Raw genomic sequence first — 6,571 nt, forward strand, 5'->3', positions numbered from 1 at the left:
AAGCATAGCCCCTGACTTAAGGAAACTTCATGATTAAGAGAAAGAGTAGGACAAGCACACAAACTGTAATAGGCACCAAAAAAGGTTCATTTAGGCTGGGCGTGGTGGCTCATGCCTGTAATCCCAGCACTTTGAGAGGCTGAGGCAGGCGGACCACAAGGTCAGGAGTTTGAGAGCAGCCTGGCCAACATGGTGAAATCCTGTCTCTACTAAAAATATACAAAAATTAGCCAGGCATGGTGGCGTGTGCCTGTAATCCCAGCTACTCAGGAGGCTGAGGCAGGAGAATTGCTTGAACCTGGGAAGCGGAGGTTGCAGTGAGCTGAGATTGCAGCACTGCACTTCATTCTGGGTGAAGGAGCAAGACTCTGTCTCAAAAACAAAACAAAACAAAACAAAACAAAAAAACAAAAAACCAAAAAAGTTCACTTAGAGATAATCAAAGATGTAAAGATGTTCAGATCAAGAGCTCTTAAGTTCAGAGAAATATTATATGGGCTTTGTGGATTGAACTTGGTTTCTTCAGGGGAGAGAAATGGTAGATCATCCAAGCTGGAGGAACAAAATGAACCAAAGCATCAAATTTGAAGTAGGATATTTGGAGTTGGCAAATTGTTCATTGACGTGTGGAGTATGCTGGTTGGGATGTCAAATATGAGAGCTGTTGACAAGAAAATTGTCCTGCCATGTATTTCTTTGATATATTACATTCATGACCTGTGTGTTTATTTATTTTCAACTCTTTCAAATGAAAGATGACATATGAATAGTCATTCTCTATAACTTGGTAAAATTTCCCCAAAGTGATAAAATCCTAGTAACCAGCATCTAGATCAAAGAATCATATGACCATCATCCAGAGGCCCCCCAACCTCCATAGCCTCTTTTAGTCACACACACCCCATAAAAATCATTATCCATTTTTATATGTACCATTATACCACAGTATAGTAGTTTTTTTCTTTAGAACTTAATATAAATAAAATATTAGATAAACTTGTGTTTGACTTCTTTTACCGAAGATCCTTATTTAGTGTGACTATAGCTTCTTCTTTTTATTGTTTATTAGTATTCAATTGTATAGAATTGTAAGAATGATCTATTGCTGATGTACATTTGGATTTTTAATTTGTTTTAATCTTAACTTTTCAATCAAATAAATGTATTAAAAACAACTCAATTTCAAAATGGTTAAATGAATGCAGTGACTGATTAACTTAAATGTATACATAATCACCTACATACCATATTCAAGTATGAACAATAATCAGCAATTTTCCTTATTAGCGATGAGTCCTAACTCCAGTTTGAGGATTGGGAAGTAATTGGGTCACTTCTGTGTCCTGTTTCTCTTCTATGGTCACCTGACTAGCTCAGTTGGTAGAGCATGAGACTCATAACCCCTTCTAGTTTGCTTCATACTCTAGTCTGTGTTGACCTCTTTGAATTCTGTGCTGTTATTCCTGATTGGAAAGTTCTTCAGGTGCATTATAAACATTGTATTCTTGTGTTAGAGGATGTTTTGCCTCAACCGCAAAACATCAGGTATTTCTACTATGTTATGTAAGCAAACAACAACAACAACAACAACAAGAAACTCATTGCACACATTTTGTTTTCCAATTCCAGAATAACTCTGTTGAAAACTTACCTCACTCGCTCTGATGAAAGAGAGTGTTATCTTTCCCTTGAGAAAGCTCTGTGTTTTGAGAAGGAAAAACTAACTTTCAGATTGCGATCTGGAAGGTTTCTCACTCAGGAAACTTATCCAAATTCCCCCTCTATTGTCCTCAAAAGGATCGTCCATCCATGGATCTGTGACTCTCACTGTGTCCCTGCACTGTTAATGTTTGTCTGGGGGAAAGTAACATTTCTTAGGATCATAGGCAGCACTTCCCACCTCAGTTACCAATCATGATCATTACCTCCTTCAATCCCTGATATCTACTTTTGTATACTTTTGAGGGGAAGGGAAAGGAAAGACCAAGAAAATGCAGAAAGTGGAGGGTAGTGCTTTCACCGTGCATTGCATATATCTTCAGAGATTCAATAAGAGGATGAAAGGCTGCTGGGCAAGCCACTCCATGGGAGCTCCAAACCGTACTTGTACTTGAAGAAAACAATTAATTTTTTAATTTTAAATTTTACAGATTAAAAAAAGGAGGGCAGAGTGAGACTCTTCCCTTTTTATTCATTCTTGCTATTGTGCAACTATGAGTTTCTGAGAAGTTATAAGGTTGATTTCATATCATCCATCCCAGTTACAATTCCACTGTGGGTAAACACACTTAATGGATTATATGACTACTGTATAAAAAGATGTATTAATTGCTTGGGTGGGACTTGCAGTTGTTCTGGAACTTAAATGGCATGAATAATATTTCCAATATAATATATGACTATATGTCCTCTGGGTATAGGACAAATATCTTAAGGATAAATAGTGTTATCATTCTTAATACATACCAGAATTTTTAAACGGAATTTTACTGTAATAAACAGCTTATTACAGAAAAACACTTTCTCTGAATAAAATGTATCTTATTATAATACTCAGTATAACATCAGGGTTTTTTAAAATTATTTCCAAATAACAGAGAAGAAGTTGGATTTAATCTAATAAGTAAGAATTACAACACAGTTTCTATAGTCAGTAGCTCAGCAATGGGCATTCAATTTCACATGAATTCATGTGAAATTGAATGCCCATTGCTGAGCTACTTACTTTAATTCTAAAAATGTTTATTGAGTGTTAAGTATATGAGGTGTCAGATCATGAAAATATAAAGCAAATTAAGTCAATTGTCCTATATTTCAAGGAGTTTACGGTATAACCTAGTAGTCAGTGAAAAACATAAAATCATCATGGTGACATTTCATGATGGAGATACATAGCTTCCATGGGAAACCAGAGAGGAGGATTTTCGTTTGTTCTATATATGTGTGCATGTGTGTGTGTGTGTGTGTGTGCGTGTGTGTATTTTTACAGATATATACTTATATAATCAAACTTTTAGGTGCAAAAGCCTGAGATGTATGGATTTGGAAAACAGGATAAGTTTTAGGAAGTAGAGATTGGAGGGGAGAGGCAGTCAAGAGATAAACTTGATCTTGTTAATCTTCAGAGAAGTCCTAACTTTTAGACATTATTAACCATATTTCACAGAAGTCATGGTACTGATTCCTGGCCAAATCTGCTATATACAAAAACCTATTCAATCTTTTACTCTGTACAACTGAGATATTAAATTGGAAGTTACTTATTTTAATAACATAATTTTTCTATATAACGCTTCACAACTCCAAAGCATCCTCACATAAATTGCCTTATTTTAAACTCATAACCACATTGTGAAGCAGAAGGTAAGCATATTTATTCCCATTTACATATGAGGGAACAAAGGCTTAGTGTAATAAGAACTGGCCAAAGATTACCACAGATTTATGGAGTAAAATCTAAGTCATTTTAATTCCCAACTTTGCATACTTTTATTCTCTATTTCTTAGTACCATTGTTACTGTAATAAAATGGGCAGTCATGACTGTGTATTTATTCTTACATAGAATTTATGACAACTTCTTTTAAAAGAGTATAATTAATAAAATTTTTAAAACCAGGACTTGAACTGGGTGAATTCAGAGGATAGAGGACAAGCTGGCACACATACTGAAAAATGTAGAATGCAAGAAAAGCCGCAAGTGCTTCGAATGCATGGGGATAGCTTAAAAAAATTGTCACACAGAGTTTAGCTTGTAAGTGGGAAAGCAACTTTTTCAAATGGCTTCATGAACCATCTCCTGTACATAAGCGGAACAGAATATACCAAATGTCTAAACAGGCATGCCTGTTTGAGTCCTTTGATAACACTGTTACTAGTTGTTTCCTCTACAAGATTAGGTTGGATTTGGCCAGTTAATTGAAACTGAAGAAAATAAAATCTAAACACATTACATGGGAGCTCAATTTTGAAGGAGGGATGCTTTTAGGGAACATGCATTCAACTAGCCAATGTTAATATGCAGGACCACATTAGAGGAGAAATAATCCCACACAATTTTCAGTACTGTCAGCTGGAGCTAAGGAGTTATGGTGAATACTATAAAGTTAGGTCAGTCACCCACATATTGAGACTGACAGTTATCAGGGAGAGCTAATGAGTTGATCCAAGTGATATTTAAAAACCACAGTTAGATTAGTTTAGATGAGGTTGTAAGTCTCATTTTCATCATGAATTTTATTTTCCTTTGTCAAAGATATAATAATACTGAATAGACTTTAAATGATTTAAAGCCCCATAATAATTTCACTGTTCATATCTCATTAATTACTTAACATTATAATGATGGCCTACCTCATAAATAGAAATACCAAGATAGGCCACAATGATAGAATATAGCCCTTGCTTTTTGCTGAGATAAATTGGAAGAGATCACGATATTGAAGATATTTCAATACTTAACATGCAAAGAAAAGAAAAACTTGCAAAAATTAAATTCAGTCCTTTTTACATGACTAAAATACTGATAATTTTGCAAAGCATTACAGAATATTTTTCTCTCAGGTCTACTTCTTTTCTGGCATGTCTTTCAATAGTACTAAAAGCAAATACGGTACATCCTATGTTTTGTTATGTAGGGTATCATATTGTCTCTTTCTTAGCATTGCTGTACATACATGAGGGGAAGGAAAATTAAGGTAGCAAATAGGGCGTGTGTGTGTATGTGTGTGAGTGTGTGTGTGTTTACCACAAAGTTAATATAAGTTTAAGTACTGTAACTACTACAGAACTCTGATTCTCAAACTGGATTTTATATCAGAATAGTCTTAGAAGTTGTCAAGATGTAGGTTTTGTGGCCCTACTTTTTTCCTACCAAATCATAACATCAGTGTTGGGGTGCCCATAAACCTACATTTGTAATACTCTCCACGGTGATTCTGATGCACAGCTGGATTTGAGGACCACTGATAAGATATTCATATCAAATATTAAATGTGTGTACATATTTGCTACTGAAAATACATGTGATGCTTCTTTGAAATTGTAAAATATCTAAAATAATGGTTTTATAAGTAACTCCCTGCCCAACATCACCATGGTAAATGCTACAAAGTATTACATACCTAGCATAGTGCCTCTTAGTAGTTTATTGTGTTGGCTTGGGGTCATGGGTGATAGTTAGCAAGAAGATTATCAAATGTGAACTGGATTATCAAATGCAAATTTGATGAACTCTTCTATACTGAAGGAAAAGGGGAACAGTGACTTTAGGGGTAAAGAATATATGTCATCAGCTCAGCAGTAGCCTAAAGAGCCCCTTCAGTGTTTTCCACATCCCTTCATGTAATTATGGTAATTATCATTGATTATGCTCAAAGTTTTTTGTAGGTAGCCTTTTAAACATTTGCATAGACTATTTAACATAATTCTCACCAAAAATATTATCTGTTATTAAATCCATGTTACAATCTAGAAAACTGAGGGTTTCACGGAGACCTATATTTTTTAACTACTAAGATAATACAGTAACTACAAAATACAGTTACTACAGATAATACAGTTACTACAAAAATACAGTAACTCTACAGGTAACAATGATAACAAAAAGTTGTCTTCAAAAATATAGATAACACAACTAACAGCAAAATAGCAGACTTACTTTCCTCATTGCCAGAGTACAAGGACTCCTTCCCCCATACTTCTTCCCATGCCTCTGAAGTGCTTGGTTCAATGAAGGTTAGCCTACTTTAGTTTGGGACCACATCAATCAGGTACTGCAGGGCCAGTGGGCAGTAGAGACCTTCTATTAAGTTTTCTTATAAGTCACTAGTGAAGCATAAGAATTCCCTGCCTCTGGCACTCTATAGGAAAAAAAAAAAAGGAACAAAAGAAAACAGGCAATTTGCCCCTGTCACACAGATTAATCAAGAAAGCCATAACCTTTGTATCTTTAGTTTGTCTCTGATAAGGGGAAAAGGGCATTATGATAGATACAGACAGGAATCACTTCAATCATCTTTAAGTGTCTTAGGACATAAGGCAAGGGGCTTAACGCTTTCATTTAAAACATGTATTCTTTTTCTCTTGAAGTTTCTGTAATTATTACCTGTGCTCCTTCTATCATGCTGTATTGTGAAAACTTCAGAGAAAAGAAGCAAGTTCTATAGATCAAAGAAAAAATTGACTGGAAAAAAAAAGGATTGTCTTTCTACTAAACACACACACATATTCTGTCGTTATGGCAACATAAGATCTGAGAATGGCACACCAAATAATATGGTACCAAGGCACATTGTTATACTATCATCAAATGTCACAATAAATGTGCTGCAGATCCTCAATATAACATACAGTATTGTTTTCTGTTCTTCTCAGTACTTTCACTTGAGGTCAAAGCAACTTTTTTGAATGAAGACCAAATATCAACCATTGCCCTTCTTAGTGGATCTTTTTTGCATGAAGACATCCCACTAATTTCACTTAAAATATATGCAGTAGATTGAAAATTGGGCTATTTCTTCTGTTTCCTAAAGGAACAACTGTTTATCCTTCAAAACCCATTACACTGTATC

At 35.0% G+C, this 6,571-nt stretch overlaps 1 long non-coding RNA gene across 1 annotated transcript in view; it reads right to left on the minus strand.

Moving 5' to 3' along the window:
• The window catches only part of LOC129044314 (uncharacterized), a 32,786-nt gene extending 26,568 nt beyond the window's left edge, over positions 1–6,218 (minus strand). Inside the window, exons 1-3 of the long non-coding RNA XR_008504649.1 lie at positions 6,106–6,218; positions 5,659–5,860; positions 1,652–1,854 (exon numbers count right to left, since the gene is read on the minus strand). This is a non-coding gene — a long non-coding RNA (uncharacterized LOC129044314). The remainder of the gene's footprint in view (positions 1–1,651; positions 1,855–5,658; positions 5,861–6,105) is intronic.
• Positions 6,219–6,571: the final 353 nt, after the last annotated feature.

This window comes from Pongo pygmaeus, chromosome 13 (assembly GCF_028885625.2).
Source record: "Pongo pygmaeus isolate AG05252 chromosome 13, NHGRI_mPonPyg2-v2.0_pri, whole genome shotgun sequence".
Taxonomy (NCBI): domain Eukaryota; kingdom Metazoa; phylum Chordata; class Mammalia; order Primates; family Hominidae; genus Pongo; species Pongo pygmaeus.